A 20,162-nucleotide genomic window follows, 5' to 3' on the forward strand; every position below is an offset into this window, starting at 1 on the left:
CATTTCAGTTTGGAGGTAATTAATGACGGGCCACGCCAGCCCACACTACTTAAAACAGGGACAGTTGTATAGCACTACTCCTTCGTTTTTATTAAATGTTGGACACAGTTAGATCTGGCTGAGCTGCAGAGCTTTGAACTAACCTGAGCCATTGTTTGTGAAATCTCGGACCTCAGTCTATCTCAACTGTTTCAATTAATTTAACATTAGTATTTAATTCATGGCGAGGATTTATTGCTTCGGTCAGTTCCTGGGGCATTTCAGTCAACTACAAATTGCTGTGGTTGTGTATTCACAGTAGAACAGGACAGGTAAGGACACACTTGTGAACCCAGAAAGAATGGTTGTTCCAACAATCGACAATGGTGCCATGTTCACCATTAGAATTTTAATTCCAGATATTCTGTTTTTCATTGAATTCGTTCATCTGCTGGGGCAGTATTCAAACTCAGGCCACCAGCGCATTACTCTGGGTCGCTAGATCAGTAGCTCAGTGACAATGCCACTACACCATCTCCTCCTCCTAATATACATGCCACTGTTGTTTGGGCTACAGCTGAACACCTCGATGATGCGGCATACCTGCTATTAATTCTGACATTGCCTCCGGCATTCTGCATTGAGCCATGTTTGCACTCTTGATTTGGCGGTTATGGTGGATTGTGGGATATGCCTTTCCATGATTGGTGATTGTGGTTGTGACACAATTCTGCTGCTGTTAATGGCCCACAGTGCCTCAAATACGCCCTGTCTAGCGCTGCTAGCTCCGTTCTGAATAAAACACATCTAACACAGTGGGAGTGACGCTCAACATGATGGAATGATTCCTCGATGTGAAGATAACACATATCAGTGACAGTACAAGATTAAGTGGTTGAATGGACTCCTGTTCCAATCAATATTGTTCAGGAATCACTATTGAAAATCGCACTCACCTCCCAATTTCACAATATCTTGGAGTGAGATAGAGAGAGTCTCTCCCTGCAACAGGAATCCAAGTACTGACAACAGAGCTTTCAACATCTTCTCCTGAGCTCCTGAGAATCACAAGGAGATAACGGAACACAGATGTTCTTTATAGGAATTGACCGACTGCTCACTAGTTATTAATAACACTCACACAATGGGGATTGTCTCCATTTTAAGAGTGATGACGAGGCACTATCTATCCCAAGCCGGATTTGTGGTAATGAACAGGGAGACAGGTCTGTGTAATGATCGAACTGGAGAAGGTTTAATAGAAAACGTCACTGTGTTTGAAGTAAGAATCATTCTAAATAAAATAAAGCCATTTTGGCCTTTGAGCCTCAGTTGGCACTTTGCCAGAGCTACCGAATTCTGTCAAGTTGCTATATTCTCATCCTCCATAGCTCTGTATATTTTTTTCTAATTCAGTTATTTCAGCAATTGCATCATCTTTCATTATCCTTGCAGGATGCACTGCTGCTGAATTTATTTTTCATGCCAAAGGGAATTCAGTAACTGGCATTAATGTAGACCATGCAGCGTCTGAAAAGCTGATGCCCTTTCACATCAGGGTACTTGTCGATATCCTCACAGCAAGTCAATTTTTGTCGTAGCTGCTGAGTGTCCGATTTTCTTGATATGCTCGTCAGGTCATCGCCTGTGATATGAATCTGCCTTTGTTGTCGCGTTCATTTTTCGGTAATTAATACATAGTGCTTGTCACCCATCTGGTTTCCACACCCTGACAATGGCTGAACTCCAATTAGTGTGACGAGGCCCTATCATGTCATTTCGAAGGAGAAATTCAGTTTCCTCCCGCACTTTAGGTAATTTTAGTGGTTTTCATCTCTATCCGTGTTGCCTTATTGAAGCGCAATTCCCCACCTCACTATCATCTACAGAAAATCTGCATTCCCCATTTTATTTCCAATAATTGCTTTGTATGAATGATATTGCTCTTTTCAATCACTCTGACGCTTTCCTGGAAGGTAACCTAACCACACATTTACGTTCCTCAGTACTTCCTCATTATGCAATTAAATCAGAGGTAGGTCAGTTTCAGAATCCTTACTCTTAACCTCTGTTCCCCTTACTTGCAAATGCCTGTAACTCTTCCTGTTTATCCTGTCGGTTAAAATAGATGTCAGCATATTTACATGGTGCACTGGCTGGCTCTTCCTTCTACATTGGGTTCTTTACCACATTGTTTACCACCTTCAGTCCTCTTTCAACCTGGTAAGGCCCACAAAACATTGCCTTCAAATGTCCAGCTGACACTAGCAACAAAACTAACACTTTGTCCACAGCCAAAAAAAAAAACCATGAGCCGTTGCCCTTTCAGCTGTATTTGCCTTCGTTACTTGATGAGATATAATGAACTGCTTCCTGCTTAGCTCACATGCCTTCCTCAAACTTTCTCTGAATTTAGCCACATAGTCGAAAAGAGTAGTTTCGGAAGTTTGACTCACTGAGTTCTCCGGATTCGTTTGACCTTTCCCCACACTTCATGACCATAAATTAAATCATAAGGACTGAACCCTGTTGACACATTACTGATCTCCGTAACGGAAAACAAGAAGTGTGGAATCCCTCGAAAACAAGCATGTGGATAATCTAGATCACATACGATAATTATAGTCTTTATGCACTGTTACCAACTTTCTAAGGCACACTGAGAGTCAGGGTGACCCGCTGTCGTCCTAAATTGTTTTATTCCTAGGCTGTCCACAACTTAATTAAACAGCTGTGAGATGAAATTCGAACTCTGATCCGACTGCAATCCTTTTGGTAATCCATATCTTGTAATGAAAAATGATTTACTCCACTGCAATCAACTTTGCTGCACTTTTCCTTAAAGATAAGCTTCTGGAAATCTAGTGGACACATGTATGATTGTCAGTAAGTACTGATTCCCGCTTTTTGTCTTAGGGAGGTGTCCTACACAATCAATCAGGTCACTGTTAAATGGTTCCACAAACACTGGAATTTGAATTAAATGTGAAGATCTAACTGATGCTTGAGGTTTTCCTTTCACCTGACATGTGCGACATGTTTGACAGAATTTGGCTACATCTTTATGTAGTCAAGTCCAATATTTTCTCTGTTGTAATTAGTTTGGGTTTTCCTAATTCCCAAATATACAGCGATTGGAATTTTATGAGGCACTCTCAAAATGTAATTCCAGTACAAACATGTTATCACTACTTCGTGCATTACTGTCCAATTTCCATCTACTGGAACAAGTCGCTGCCTCAATTTCTTCATGAACACATTGTTCTGAATGTAATTACACTCTGTAATGCATACTGCTTCTGCTTCAGAATAAACTGTGTTCTTTATCTACACTAGGACTGGACACTGTAAATTTAGCTCCACTAATGAACTGAATGCTTCCGTCTCATCCTCTTCAACCCTCTCGTCCGAAGCAATATTTTCAAAGATTTATCCAGCTAAATAAATTTCAGCATGTCTGCCTGTCTGTTAGATTATTCTACTTTTTGTTTAAACTGGTACACCTGTGGTTTAGTCACCACACAATCTGGAAACAAGCCATGATTCTCTTTCTGGGCAAACTCTGCTGATTGTGCTTCAACAGGCTGTTCAACTGCAGTAGGTTATTACGACACAGCAGTTGATAAAGGCTCAGTTATTTAAATTCATAAGGGAAAATTGAATAACTATCTTTGCCTACACTGGTATGCTTGAGATACAACTCTGAATTCAGAAATAAAAACACCAATCTTCACGAGGTTTTTTTAAATAAACTAAAGTAAACATTTATTAATTTAACAACAAATTTTAACGTACACACATGTCTACAAATTATTAACATAACACAATTTAAACAAATTCTCAAATTAATTGCTCCCAGGTAAACCTTCACCAAGGAACCATTAACTAATGGACTTTGAATAGACACAAGGGAAAGCACAACTGACCTTAAGAATTCAAATTGCAGTTTATTTCAATTTGTTTCTTTTGCAGAAACAGTTCCAGGCTGACAGGTTGGTTTGATCTTAGCTGTTACTGACTCGTATGTACAAACTCATTTCTGTTTAAATCCAGCTTTCCTTTTGATGCAAATTTTCAATTGCATTACTAATTTTTAAATTTTATTTTACCTCTCCTAACAATAATCCTTTCATTCCATCAATTTTATCTGCAATATAAAAACATTTTTTGGTGTCGTCTAGCTAGGTGCAAGATTTTACCAATTCTTTTGAATGGTTTGTTCAAGAAATATGCTTTCCATTTTACCTTTTACTGCTTCTAATTATCTAATTTATATCGCAAACTACTATACATCAAATCACCCAGCCTAGCTGGCTTTCATCCAGCTAAGATACACAGACATAAACATAGACACAAACACTACTACAATTCCAGTTTTTAAACAATTTCCTATAACATTGTCGGTATTAATCTCTTCATGTCAAGGCATTGTGAATACCTGTCACCCAGCCACACAATTCCCGAGATTAAAATGAACCCTGCATGAGCAATTTCTCTACCAACTCCACATTCACCTCTCCTGATTGCAGTTGATTTTTTAAAGTTACTTAGTGCAATTAAATAGGTTTTAATGCTCCAAGAATCCCACGAATTAACACGTTCCTGCAATAAACCTCCTGGACAACATATGACATTTTTCAAGAATATTTTGGAATGGCTAGCTCTCTTGTCCCTTACCATCTTGACATCCTTTCCTGCTCGCCCCTATTAACATGGATATCCGTTCCCTTTCCCCGTAAAATCACTGAACATCTCTGTAACCTGCCCTTCAAGAGTCCCTTGATTAAGTTGTGTACACATTCCCACTTCTCTAGCTACCACTGATTCTACCTGCTACAACTGTACAAAAAAAAACATTGGTCTAGCTTGCACAAGGCCCTCGGATTTCACAATAGGCTTATTACAAAACTGTTCTGAGTTCCTGTCACTGAATTTGGTTTCCTGTTGAACCTCCAACATTTTGATCTCATATGTTCAGCATTAATACAGTGTTAACTGACCAGTTTCCTGCCGTCAACGCTACTTTGCACCATTCGATTTTTAATAGGCTGACGCCCTTCGGCTTGATCCTTTTTCAAACACTTTCACCATCACTTGGGTTGCTTCATCTCCAATTTCCCTGCAGATTTCCATATGGTCTTTTTCCTGCATTCAACTGATAATCCGAAGCATCGTGCATACAGGCGGAAACAGCACCTTTGCTGTTCTTTTCTGCTCTGTTTTTTCTTGCAAATGCGCCTCAATGTTTACTGGAATGCTACTTCTAAATCTTTCCATACTCATAACGTCTTTTATTTTTTCAAAAGTCTTGTCTAATGTTAATGCCCTGAAACATTGATCCCAGTTTACTTCTTTTTTACTTTGCAAACTCTGCACAAGTCTGATTAGGAATCTTTCTTATCGTACTTACCTTCTACTGATATACTTCAGGAACACGCTCATAAGCATTTAATAGTGCCTTCCTTACTATGTCGTAATCTGCGGATTGCTCCTCTGATAGGTTTGTACCTGACAAACACTTTGTTACATTACAGTCCAAACATCTATTAGTCAATGCAATTCCATAGCGACATTTTCAAATCAGGCGAAATATCTTTCAAGACCATCCACCCTTAATTTCGGCACCAACCGAATTTAAGCTTTTGCATTTCTAATTCGTCATGTGTTATTTTATATTTTCCACATCCCCTTTCTCCATTCAGGCTTATTAATGTCTATTTATTTTAACCTGTCCCTTTCTTTTTCAAGCTTTTTCCTTCCTTTTTCTTTCTCCGTTTTTTTCTAATTTGAACTTTTTTCTTGTCTCGTCGTTTTCTCTTTCTGACAATTCAAGCCTTTGTCTTTGCTATCTATTACACACTTTTTTTTGAAAACGAGACTTTATTCATAAAATATCTGGAAGAACATTCCAAACCATTTCAAAATCACCATCACAAAAGTCCAATCAGATTCAACTTTTCCACATGGATCACAAGGAGCATCAATACAATCAATGAATATTCCAATCATTTCAATCTGCTCAATGCAGACACTCAGACAATGGGATTGGAGTTGTCCACGTACATCATGTTGCTCTCTGAGGTGCTTCAATTCATTTCTAATACAATTAGTATTCACTGCAGACATTCATTGGGAGCTGTACAGCCCGAGGGGCTCTCAACAGTTCCCAGTCCCTCGGTGCACTGTGACAGATAGGTCTTAGACACCGACCCTTCCCCATTGGGCCTTTGTGGTGTCTGCCCCAAGCTTTAGTGTGTCCCTCAGCACGTAGTCCTGGACTTTGGAATGTGCCAGTCTGCAACACCCGCTCAGGGACAACTCTTTGTGCTGCTCGGGGAACTATCCCACAGGATCCACCCTCTCCTTATCCCTCAAGGCCTCTAAGATGTTCCGTGCCGACCACTGCCTGATGGACTTGTGGTCAAAGGTGTTTTTCTGCATAAATGTTTCCACTGGGGACAGGTGGTGCCACACGGTCCAACTACTTGGAGCGTTTCCCCGGCAGCGTGGCTAGAGCAATCCTTCACAACCCCAGGGACAGGTAGAAACTCAGCACCTAGTGACACTTGGTGTTTGTGTACTGAGGGTCTACGCACAGCTTGATGCAGCCACACACAAAGGTGGCCATCAGTATGAGGGTGATGTTGGGCACGTTTATTCCCCCTTTTTCTAGAGGCTTGTACATCGCATCCCTGCGGACACGATCCATTTTTGACCTCCAGATAAAGCGGAAGATGTCTCGGGTGATCGCCATCGAGCAGGAGTCTGGAATGGGCCAGACCTGCGTCATGTACAGCAACAGCGATAGTGCCTCACACCTGATGACCAGGTTCTTACCCACAATGGAGAGGGAGCGTCGCTCCCACACGCCCAGTTTCCTTTTCAACATAGACACTCGCTCCTTCCAGTTTCTAACGTGTGTCCCGGTCCCTCCTGAACCATATCCCCAGCACCTTCAGGCCGTCAGCCCTGACAGTGAAGGGGACAAAGGATCGGTCAGCCCAGTTCCCAAAGAACATGGCCTCGCTCTTCCCAGGACTTACCTTGGCTCCCGAGGCCAGTTTGAACTGGTCGCAGATGTGGATCAGTCTGTGCACCAACAGGGGATCCGAGCAGAAGATGGTGACATCGTCCATGTACAGGGAGGCTTTGACCTGAGTTCCTCCACTGCCTGGGATCATCACTCCTCTTATACCTGGATGCTTCCTGATGGACTCAGCAAAGGGTTGTATACAACACACCAACAGGACAGGGGAGAGAGAGCAGCCTTGCCTGACTTCAGATTTAATCAGAAAGCTACCTGATTCCCACCCATTGATTGAGACTGTGCTACTGATGTTAGTGTAGAGATAACCCTACTCCCCGAATGCTTCAGTCACTTCTCACCAACTTCCTCTGTTGGATGCTCTTCCTCCTGTTGAGTACAAGAGTCCTTCTCCTCGATTCCCTCCTGAGTCGCGGTGTCTGCGGTGACTTCTCCCAGAATGCTTCAGTCACTTTTCACCAGCGCCCTATGTTGGATGCTCTTCCCCCTGTTGAGTACAAGAGTCCTTCTCCTCAATTCCTTCCTGAGTCGCGGTGTCTGCCGTGACTTCTCCCAGCCAGGGCTCTCACATTCTCCCTCATGTGTGATGATCAGAGCTGGATATATAAATCTAGGAGCAGCATAAGCAGGGATAATAAATTGATCAATTAAGAGTAACTTCCACTAATTTTGTCCACAATACCTGTATTTTTTAGAGTCAGGTAATGACCATCTGCAACAAGAGAGAATCTAACCATCGCACCTTGACATTCAATGCCATAACCATCGCTGAATCCCCCAATAACTTCATCCTGGGGGTTACCATTGACCAGAAACTGAACTGGACCAGCAATATGAATAATCTGGTTGCAAGAGCAGGTCAGAGGCTGGGACTCCTGCAGACAGTAACTCCCCTCCTGACTACCCAAAGCCTCTCCACAATCCACAAGGCACCAGTCAGGAGTTTGATGGAATACTCCCCACTTGCCTGGATGAGTGCGGCTCCCACAACACTCAAGAAGCTCGACACTATCCGTGACAAAGCAGCCCCGCTTGATCAGCACCCTATCCAGAAACATTCACTCCCTCCACCACCAACATGCAGTGGCTGCCGTGTGTGTACCATCTACAAGATGCACTGCAGCACCTCACCAAGGCTCCTTCGACAGCGCTGCCCAAATCCACCTCCTCTACCATCTATAGGGACAAGGGCATCAGACACATGAGAACATCACCACCTGGAAGTTCCCCTCTGAGCCACTCACCATCCTGACTTGGAAAGATATCAGCCGTTCCTTCACTGTCTCTGGGTCAAATCCTGGAACTCCCTCCCTAACACCGCTATGGATGTACCTACACCACAGAGACTGCAGCAGCTCACCACCACCTTCTCAAGGGGCAATTTGGGAGGGGCATTAAATGCTGGCCTAGCCAGCGATGCCCACATTCCATGAATGAATTTTAATCAATGGAGCCCAATACCTTCCACGCTTCACTAACTGCTCTCTCATCCTGCCCTGCCAAATGTCAAAGATAACATTTCAGAACATCCCATATCCCTCTGTCTCTGAACGCTCTTTAAAATTGTGTCATGTAGCCAATAATGCCTCTCCCTATTCCTTCTGTCAAAATGCATCACCTCGTACCCCTCTCTACAAAATTCCATCTGCCACTTTTCTGCCCATTCTGCCCTCCTATCTACATCCTGTTTCCATCGATATCTATCGTCCTCACTGGTTGCCATGACTTCAAATATTGATTCATAGACAAGTTTTGGAATGTCACCATATTCCTGATGTCAGTAATTGGGGAAACAGCACTGTCTACATGCTCCAATCTGACAAACAGCCCTTTACTCCAAGAGCACTTGTGCTGGATCATCGGCTGAGGGAGGGCAGTAGACGAGAATCAGAAGGAGCCATATTCTTGCCAAGTTTGACCTGATGTCATGAGTCAGTATTGAGGACTCCAATGGAAACTCCCTCCTGCCTGAAGAGCACTGAGTCACTGCCGGTGGGACAGGGAAATACACAAGGATTGTGATGGACACATCTGGGACAATGGCTCTGAGACATGACTGTGAAAATGATTATGCTGGAGCTACAGGACCTGAATGTGGCCCTGCCATTGTCTGACCTCCCCCTTCCCTCCCTGTCAATGTGGAGACACACCGATCTGAGTGAGAAATGAGACACGGACAAGCGGCAGGATGCACAGTGCACCGAGTATGGCCTAACTGAGCGATACCGAGACAAGAAGTGTGCACAGTGCTCCACGTGTGGCCTATCCTTTGTAGGGTCAGTGTATCACTCACAGCTCCCAATGAGACCCTGATCCTTCTCTTGTGCAACTGAGCTAATCCAGAGATAAAGTCTCCACCACTCATTCCAAAACCCCTATCTCCTCTCCAACCCGCGCCTTCACATCTTATTTCTCTGCCCTCTCGGTTCCTCCAACCCTGGAAAATCTGATCTCTACTAACTCATTCCCACAACCCTCTGTCTATTCCCTCTTCCCAAGTGTGCTCACCTCATTGATCCCTCACTGGCGTCTATCAGTATGGACTAGATGGGCTGAATGGATTCCTGGTATCCAGCATTGGACAATACATGAGGGGGGATGTGAGAGCCCTGGAGGGGCTGCCGGGGGTATTTAGAAGATTAAAGCCTGTGTATTGTCCACACAGACGGGCAGTGAGCTGCTGGACCCTATCCTGTGCTGATTCATTCCTGTCAGATCCTCACACCTTGTTCAAGGCTGTCAGACAGGATGGCACCTGGTGTCCGCTCAGTTCCGTGTTCCAGGGAAATATTTAACAGGCTGATAAACTGCTCAAAGTGACTGATTTGTGCTTCAACTCTGATGGCCGACATGGAACTCTTTATCCACACATTGCATTCCAGACATCTCCAACCTTTCATCCCAATCCTGGATACAGGAGAGTAGTTTAGTCTCCAGCTAAAGCCCAGAGAAGGGCCTTGGTCTCACTGGGCTCAGCGAGTGATATACACTGAACATCAATTTGAAGGACAGTCACTGTTTTAATCCACAATATGTGACAGCCATATAGTGCACAGCAAGATCCCAGCAGCAATGCAATACTGACTGGATAATATATGATCGTGGTGTTGGCCGATGGATAAACTTTGGCCCCAGGACAGCAGGTTTGAGCTCCCCAACTCTTCTCCCAATAGAGATCGTGGGAGATTTCCAAGGATGGGAGATTAGGGAACCAGTAGAAACAGATTTTATTTCATTAACAAAAGAACTAGATGGAGGATGATGAGAATTTCCGTTTATTAAAGGAGTTTTTGTGAACTGGAACTCGCTGCCTGAAGGGACATTCAGACAAGATTGAATAGTAATCTTCAGAAGAGGAATTGGATGAATAATTGAGTGGGAAAATGCTGCATAGCTAAGGACAAAGCACAGAGCAAACTGGGAATAATGAGATAACATGATCAAGATGCTAGCATAGGCACCATGGGTCAAATGGCCTCCGTCTCTGTTGTATGATTCTGATTAAAAACGCAGCTAACAATTCCTATGAACCTTTGTCAGCTCAATCATTAATCAGATCTGTCTCTCTTCTTATTAATAAAGAAATCTACTTGTTTCCAGTTAATGTTGGACTCAGTTAGTGAATGTTCCCTTCAACGTGTCCAAGTTAGAGTCTACCCGCTCTGCGTGTGTGCGATTATTAACTACAGAATGCTCTGTGTGTACATATAAAGAGCGTCTGTGCTCCTGCTATCTCATTGTGACTGGGAGGAGATCAGCGGAGAATGAGGAAAGCACTGCTTTTACTGCTTGGGTTCCTGGTGCTGGTGCAGCCCATCACTGCCGATGGAGGAGTGAGTGCAACGTCTACATTGGGAAGTGAGTACATCTCTCAGTGCTCAATTTATAGAAACACTGAGACGGGCAACAGGAGACCATTCAGCCCATCAGGACTGTGCTGGTATTCAGTTGCGTAAAATACATTGTAGCATTCTGATTGAGAGCAGTTCTGGTCTGTTTATACCTTGCTTAGACAACACTTGGAGCACTGTGCACCATTCTGATCTTCATTATCCTTCGTATGACCACACTTGGATCACTTAATTAGATCACTCCAGATGTATTCTCTACAGGTTAGCTCTGAATGTACATCAGTTAGACTAAACTTGGGCCCTCGAGGGCCATGACTGTTGGCATCAATGAAGTCTTCCTTTCTCTTTCCTAGGTCGAGCCTTGGGATGTAGTGAAACTGGAGGCTCCTGTAGACCACTCGGGTGCAAGGAAGGTGAGACAGAGACGAAGGAGAAATGCTTCCTCGTTTTTAAGTGCTGCAAGGCTAACTGAGTAACAAAAAGGGGAAATGTCCCCCTGTGAGAGCCGCCTGAGGCTCTGATTGAAGCTATCTGTAATTCCTGTAATTCTGCTTCTGACACATTGTGTGGATCCAATGACCCCTGGCCCACTGCTTTCTGAATCATGTGAATAAAACTGGCTGCATCGATCACCGCCTCTTGTCCGTGTCTCATTTCTCACTCGGATCGGTGTGTCTCCATATTGACAGGGAGGGAGGGGAGGTCAGACAATGGCAGGGTCACATTGACATCTTATAACTCCAATGTAGACACACGCACAGAAACATAACGTAAAGACAATGCACTAATTGCATGCCCTCCATTCCCTGGGTATCCCGTGTCCCTCTGACAGGACTGTCCCCACCAGAAGTGACAGAGCAGTGACATACAAACAAACATGCACACACACACACACACACACACACACACACACACACACACACGCATTTAGCAATCGTCCCCCTGTTGGACATTGCCGGAATCACACACACACACGCACACACACACACACTCACACATTTAGAAATCTACCCTCTGCTGGACACTGCTGGAATCACACGCACACACACACACGCACACACACACGCATTTAGCAATCCACCCTCTGCTGGACACTGCTGGAATCACTCACACACACACACACACACACACATTTAGCAATCTACCCCCTTCTGGACAGTGCTGGAAATGTCCAATTAGCTCCTGTTCCAGGCACAGGAAGATTCAATGAGAAGGACGAAGAAATAGCAATTTCCCTTGTTACAGGGTGAGGCAGCTAAAAATGAGAAAGAGAAACTAAAAACAGATATGATAAAATAATAGAATTCTAGCCCACAAAGTGGCCATTCAGCCCATCATGTCTCTGCACGTTCTTCTGTGAATCTATTCGATTTGTTCCACTGCACCCAGTTCTTCCCCAATAGTCCTTTCAATGTAATTGCATAACGTGTCCATCCAGGTCTAAACAAGTCAGACTGTGAGAAAACATGTTTCCTCATCTCCCCCCCGGGTTCTCTTACCAATCTCCGTCTGTCTGTTTCCCTCTGGTTACCACCCCCTCTGCCACTTGAAGTGTTTTACCCTTATTTACTCCAACGACAGGCTGATTTTGAATGGGTCCTGTTAAATGTCCACTTCACCTTTTCTGCTCCAAGGAGAATAATCCCAGCATCCCCAGTCTCTGCACATTGACTGAAGCCCCTCACCCCTGATAGTCATTCTAGTGAATCTCCTCCACATTCTCTCTCAGGCATTGACACCTTTCCCAAAGCCTGGTGCCCATCATTAGACACAGTTATCCAGCTCGGGGATCACCAGGGTGTTAGAAAGGGTTTTAGCAATAGCTTCCTTTCATTTGTGCTCTATTCCTGCATTGACGAAGTCAGGGATATCATCTCTGTATTGGGGAGAATTCCCAACTCGTGTTTCAATGATTTCTGCACCAAGTCGCCAGATCTCTCTGTTCCTGAATCACTTTGAAAATGGAACCATTCTTGTGCATCACCAGTTCTTACAATTCCGATCAAAATGTACCTCTTCACTCCTCTGTGTTAGTATTCATCTGCCATGTTCCTGCACCATTCACCCGACACTATGTGCCCTAATAAACATATTACAAACCTCCTCATTCTTTATTACATTTCTGCAATTTACACAGAATGTAAACTTAAAAATCTACCCTGTACAACAAACTCCAGCTCATTAATCTTTATCACAGAGAGCTGTGATCAAAACATTGATCCCTGAGGACCACTGCAGATAGCCCTATTCAACAGAGAGCGGCCTTAAACAGTGGGGCCTGTACTGAGATTGGGGTCTGTGTTCAGTGTGAGGTCTGTAATCAGAGGGAGTAAACAGCCCATTCTGAGCAGAGAACGCTGAATACAGACACCACTCTGCACACATTCGCAAACACCACATTCAGTGTGTGGCCTGTGTTCAGAGAGGTGTCTGTGCTCCAACAGGGGGTGGTGTTCAGAGTGCTCCGTGTTCAGGGAGGGATCTATGTTCAATGTGGGGTCTGTGTTCAGGGCCAGGGGTGGTGTTCAGAGTAGGGTCTGCGCTGAGAGAGATGTCTCTTTTCAATGTGGGGCGTGTGTTGAGAGTAGGGATGGTGTTCAGACAGGGCTCTGTGATTCGAGGTGCCTAGCTTCAGTGTGGGGTGTGTGTTCAGAGCAGGGGTCATGTTCAGAGTGGGTTCTGGGTTTGGAGAGCGGTCTATGTTGAGAGTGAACTGTGTTGTCAGAGAGGTGAATGTGCTCAGAGAGTGGTTTATGCTCAGGCTGGGGCCTTTGTTTAGATGATGCCCTGTGTTCAGAGCGGCTCCTGTGTTCAGAATCGGGGGGCCTTCCGACTGTGGGGTTTGGTCCATCTAGGATGTATGTTTACACTGAGGTCTGCTTTCAGAGTGGGGTTAGTGTTCAGGCTGTGGTATTTGTTCAGACGAGCATCTGGGTTTATGTTGAGGGCTGTTTTCAATGTGTGATCTGTGTTCAGAGTCTTTGTATAAAGAGGGGTTTGTGTACAAACTCTGCTGTTAGTTTAGACTAGGATCTGTGTTTAGATTGGGCTCTGTTTTCAGTGTGTGATCTGTGTTCAGAGTCTTTGTATAAAGAGGGGTTTGTGTACAAACTGTGCTGTTAGTTTAGACTAGGATCTGTGGTTAGATTGGGCTCTGTGTTTAGTGTGTGATATGTGTTCAGAGTGAGGTCTTTGTATAAAGAGGGGTTTGTATACAAACTGTGGTCCTTGTTCAGGCTCTGATCTGTGATCTGTATCTTGCTGTATTGAGTGTCTGTCCTTGTTTGTCGATCCATGCCTTGCCAAGCCTTGTCAGGTATTCAGCAGGATGCAGGTTATGAGTGTCCAGCAATTAAGGAGATGGTTGGGATAAAAGTTCCAGAGAATGTTTTAAATAGGTTTCCACAATCCCCTCACTCGGTATCTCCCAGCTTCTCTGTCCCAGCCTCCTTCATGACTGACACCGAATATTTCACGGTGTTATCTGCTCACAACCATTTACCCCGAGATTGTTCTGTCCCAGTGGGGAACATTCAGTGACTTTACCCTCAGTGAACCAAGCTCCTGTCTCTCAGTTTGTTTCCACACAATGTCCTGATGGTTAGTGTCTCAGGGAAACAGGTTCCTCCATCGCCCCTGAGCGATCACAGTGTTTATGTAAATAGATTCTGTCGGTAAGGTGCCTTTGTTGCTATGTATGTAAAGTTTAGATTTAACAAGACAAATGATGAAACCTTTTTGTTTAGAGCGTCAGGCACATCAGATACAACAAAAACCAGAAGCCATTCAACCCATCGTGTTCCTGCTAGATCTTTTCTAAAACGAGTTAATTACTCCCACTTCCCCTTCTCTTGCTCCATATCCCTGTTAAAGTCTTAAATAGAAGCATTTACCCAGATCAGCATCACTGACCATGTCATGAAATGATTCCTTGCATCGCACAATTGTTATTTTGCCAAACAGCTTCAGTCTGTGTCCTTTCTCTCCCTGACTATCCTGTCTCAGGAATGAGCTTCTCCTTATTGACTCAATCAATAACCTCCCTGATGTTCAACGCCTCGAATGAAATTTTACTGAACCTCCTCTGTTCAAAGGAGAACAACCCACCTTCTGCAGTCTCTCCACATGAGCTGGAGACCCTCATTCCTGGGATCAGATCAGAAAATAGACTCTGCTCCCTCTCCAAGGCCTTGACATCCTTCCTAACGTGTGGATTCAGAATGGGGCACAAAACTCAATCTGGCTCCTAACCAGTGTGTTATAAAGAGCTCAGTGACACTTTCCTTAGTGTAGTATTCTCACCCTCTCTTTATAAAGGCAATGATTCCATCTGCTTCCCAATCCCTCCTCCCCTCCTACTGCCACATTCAATGACTTGTGTCCAGCACCCCCAGATCTCTCTGCTCCTGGAACAATTTTGAACTTTTACCATTAATATTTTATAGTCTCTGCTCATTCTCCTGTGGAAGATGTATCTCTTCACACTTGCCCATTTCACCAGTCTGTTTATCACCTCACAAGGTCTGTCTCATAAAGTTCCCATTCAAAACAGAGGCCCCATTCTGAAAATGTAACCCTGAATACAGAGCCCACTCTGCACACATTCACAAACACCACATTCGGTGCGTGACCTGTGTTCAGAGAGGCGTCTGTGTTATGTATGGGTTTGTGTTCAGAGAGGGGCCTGTGCTCCAATAGAGAGCTCTGCGTTCAGAGAGCTGTCTATGTTCAGAGTGGGGTGTATGTTCAGAGCAGGGATCGTGCTCAGTGTGGGTCCTGTGTTCAGAGGGGTGTCTATATTCAGTGTGGACTGTGTGTTCAGAGTGGGGAAGGTGCTCAGAGTGGGTTCTGTGTTTGGAGAGGGGGCTATGCTGAGTGTGAAATGTGTTATCAGGGAGGCGGGTGTACACAGAGAGAGGTTGGTGTTCAGTCTGGGGCCTTTGATTAGATGAGGGGCCTGTGTCCAGAGCAGTTCCTGCATTCAGAATCTGGGATGTCTCCTGATTGTGGTATTTGGTCACTCTAGGATGTGAGTTTACATCGAGGTTTGTTTTCAGAGGGGGGTCTTTGTTCAGTTTGTGGTATTTGTTTAGAATAGAGTCTGTGTTTAGGGTGATGTCTGTTTTCAGGATGGGATATGTGTTCAGAGTGAGGTCTTTGTATAAAGAGGGGTTTGTGTACAAACTGTGCTGTTAGTTTAGACTAGGATCTGTGTTTAGATTGGGCTCTGTGTTTAGCGTGTGATATGTGTTCAGAGTGAGGTCTTTGTATAAAGAGGGGTTTGTGTACAAACTGTGCTGTTAGTTTAGACCAGGATCTGTGTTTAGATTGGGCTGTGTGTTTAGCGTGTGATATGTGTTCAGAGTGAGGTCTTTGTATAAAGAGGGGTTTGTGTATAAACTGTGGTCCTTGTTCAGAGTGAGACAGCTTCAGTCTGTGTCCTTATTGTTCCTGACCATCCTGTCTCAGGGAAGAGTTTCTCCTTCTGAGATCCCAGGCATTTACCAGGACTCGATCTGTTGTCACCCCCACTGATCCCTGTGTCTCAACAGAAGGAATAGCTTCCAGGATTAACATGAGTAGAGGTCACTCGGGGTGAAACCCGGAGTTGTCCACACCCATTGTCTTGCTCCCTGAGCCAAACGGCCAATCACCTCTCACATTAAGAGAAGATATTTCCCTAGGCAGGAGTCACTCCCCATCTCTGGAATCATAAATTCTCCCAAGCTCTCTCTGTGACTCCACACACACACATGCACACACAGCGTCTGGAGTCTCCAGTTCTCTGATCCTGACACGGAAGGACTCTGGTCAAGATGATGAAGCCTCTGATCCTGGTTCTTGCTCTCCTGCTGATCGCTCAGGATTTCCAGGTCATGGGTGAGTAGCGACCTCCCTGTCTCAGCAGCTGTTTGGAACAATGTCCATTTCGAACTCTTTGATTCTCTGTGTGGTTGTTAGGGTGCAGGGTGAGAGGGCAGGATTGTGGAGCTCTCTCACTCCCTGTCCCTTCCAATCACTGCTCAAGGAAAGCAAAGGGAGAATGTTGGAGTAGGAATTACACCAGCCTCCTTGTCTTTCTCATTCTTACATCCAAATCCCTCCACATCCCTTGAGAGCCCAGAGCAGTGTAACCTCCTCCGTCCACCAAAACCTTCCCTGTCTCTGTGAAAATCTCCAGACCCTACAACTGTCTGTCTCTCCGCAACATCCTACAGGTGTTTCATAACTGCCCATCAAAGATATACCGCCAGGCACTACAAGACCCTGTATCACTGTAAGTTCCCCCAGGGGCCACAACTCTATCATCATAACCACCTCCAGCCCCACAGCCCTCTCTATCCCCATAACACACTCCAGCCCCACCACTCTCTCTATCCCCATAACACCCTCCTAACCCACAACTCTCTCTATCCCCATAACACCCTCCAGCCCCACCACTCTCTGTATCCCTGTAACACCCTCCAGCCCCACAACTCTCTCTATCCCCATAACACCCTCCAGACCCACAACTCTCTCTGTCCCTGTAACCCCCTCGAGCCCCACAACTCTCTCTATCCCCATAACCCCCTCCAGCCCCACAACTCTCTCTATCCCCATAACCCCCTCCTGCCCCACAACTCTCTCTATCCCCATAACCCCCTCCAGCCCCACAACTCTCTCTATCCCCATAACCCCCTCCAGCCCCACAACTCTCTCTATCCCCATAACCTCCTCCAGACCCACAAATCTCTCTATCCCCATAAACCCCTCCAGCCCCACAACTCTCTCTGTCCCTGTAACCCCCTCGAGCCCCACAACTCTCTCTATCCCCATAACCCCCTCCAGCCCCACAACTCTCTCTATCCCCATAACCCCCTCCTGCCCCACAACTCTCTCTATCCCCATAACCCCCTCCAGCCCCACAACTCTCTCTATCCCCATAACCCCCTCCAGCCCCACAACTCTCTCTATCCTTGTAACCCCTTCCAGCCCCACAACTCTCTCTATCCCCATAACCCCCTCCAGCCCCACAACTCTCTCTGTCCCCATATCACTCGGTTGACCACAGTTGAGGAGAACTCCCCAACTGTCCTTCCAATTGGACATTGGTCAGTGTTTTCTGGCCCTGCCACAGTGTGTCTCCCCCTGGTGGATGTGGTGAGACATTTTAATCTCCGTTCACTCCGCTGGGACTGTAATGTCCTGCCGGGCGGTGGGGGGGGGAACCTAGACCCCTGGCCTGTGTTTCCAAACCCCTCCACAGCCTCACCCCCTCCATATCTCTGACATCGCCCCCAGACCCAACACCTTTCCAGATCTCTGTGATTCTCCTGTTCTGCTCTCCTGTGTATTCCCAGTGTTTAAGTGACCCACCATTGACAGCCGAGCCTTCAGCTGCCTGGGGCCAAAGCGATGGAATTACCTGTGGAAATCGCTCCAACTCTCTCCCCTCCTTTAAGACGCTCTATACAACAAACCTCTTCGGGTCAACAGGCCCTGATATCTGCTGCTGGGTCTCAGTCTCCATTTTGTTTAGTTAGCTCCTGTGAGGCAAATTGGGCCTTTTCTATCTGTTCAAGTGAATATAGAAATTGTGTCATTATCGTGGGGCCCAGATCTGGTCTCCATATGCCCTGGCCACAACACACTTGGAGCATTCTGCACAATTCTTGCCTCCTTAATCATCGGTTAGACCACACTTGGAGTACTGTGCATAGTTCTGGTCTCCTTATCCCTCGGTTAGACCACACTTGGAGCACTGTGCACAGTTCTGGTCTCTATATCCCTCAGTTAGACCACACTTGGAGCACTGTGTACAGTTCTGGTCTCTATATCCCTCTGTTAGACCACACTTGGAGCACTGAGCACAGTTCTGGACTCTATATCCCTCTGTTAGACCACACTCGGAGCACTGAGCACAGTTCTGGTCTCTATATCCCTTGGTCAGACCGCACTTGGAGCACTGTGCACAGTTCTGGTCTCTATATCCCTCGGTTAGACCACGCTTGGAGCACTGTGCACAGTGCTGGTTTCTATATCCCTCGGTTAGACCGCACTTGGAGCACTGTGCACAGTTCTGGTCTCTATATCCCTCGGTTAGACCACACTTGGAGCACTGTGCACAGTTCTGGTCTCCATATCACTCGGTTAGACCACATCTGGAGCACCATGCACAGTTCTGGACTCCACATCCCTCAGTTAGACCACTTTTGCTCCACTGGGTACAGTTCTGCTCTCCATATCCCTCGGTTAGAACACAGTTGGTCCACTGGGTACAGGTCTGCTCTCCATATCCCTTGGTTAGGTGTCCCATAGAGCCCTGTGCGCTGTTCTGTTCTCCATGTCCTTTGTCTAGGCCTCATAGACCAAACTGACGATAGGGTAATATTGGGATGTGGTAGTGAAAGGGGGACTTCACCATTTAGGCTGATACATAATAAAAGTTTGAGCGAGTGTCAAGGTTGCATAATGGTGGCATCAACAGAGGATTCCTTTCTGCATTTCAGGATTCTCCTATGGATGTGCCAGAATACGAGGGGGCAGATGTCGAAGAGGTTCCTGCTACAAGAAAGAGATTCAGATACCCATGAAGTGCTTCGGGGGGTATGAATGCTGCGTGCCGTATCGATTCATGAGAGGATGAAGGAGGGAAGGGAAATCAAGGCCAGTGACTCCAGCCCCAACTCAAAGGCCCCTGACTCCAGCACCGCCTTGAGGCTCCACGGACTGTGTAGGTCCCATGTCCCCTGACCCACTGGTTTCTCATTCATGTGAATAAAACTGGCTGCGTTGGTCACCGCCTCTTGTCCGTGTCTCATTTCTCTCTCGGATCGGTGTGTCTCCACATTGACAGGGAGGGAAGGGGGAGGTCAGACAATGGCAGGGCCACATTCAGGTCCTGTAGCTCCAGCATAACCATTTTCACAGAGTCATGTCTCAGAGCCATTGTCCCAGACGTGTCCATCACCATCCCTGGGTATGTCCCTGTCCCACCGGCAGTGACTCAGTGCTCTGCAGGTGGGAGGGAGTTTCCATTGGAGTCCTCAATATTGATTCATGACATCAGGTCAAACATGGGCAAGAAAATGGCTCCTTCTGATTCTCGACTACTGCCCTCCCTCAGCCGATGATCCAGCACAAGTGCTCTTGGAGTAAAGGGCTGTTTGTCAGATTGGAGCATGTAGACAGTGCTGTTCCCCCAATTACTGACATCAGGAATACGGTGACATTCCAAAACATGTTGATGAAACAATACTTGAAGTCATGGCAACCAGTGAGGACGATAGATATCGATGGAAACAGGA

General features: G+C 45.7%; 1 long non-coding RNA gene across 1 annotated transcript; it reads left to right on the forward strand.

Annotated features, from left to right (window-relative positions):
• Window positions 1-16,623: 16,623 nt before the first annotated feature.
• Window positions 16,624-19,654, forward strand: LOC121274767. The gene is made up of 2 exons (XR_005942297.1): window positions 16,624-16,755; window positions 19,365-19,654. It is a non-coding gene; the product is annotated as an uncharacterized LOC121274767 (long non-coding RNA).
• Window positions 19,655-20,162: the final 508 nt, after the last annotated feature.

Source organism: Carcharodon carcharias, assembly GCF_017639515.1.
Source record: "Carcharodon carcharias isolate sCarCar2 chromosome 38 unlocalized genomic scaffold, sCarCar2.pri SUPER_38_unloc_1, whole genome shotgun sequence".
NCBI classification, from domain to species: domain Eukaryota; kingdom Metazoa; phylum Chordata; class Chondrichthyes; order Lamniformes; family Lamnidae; genus Carcharodon; species Carcharodon carcharias.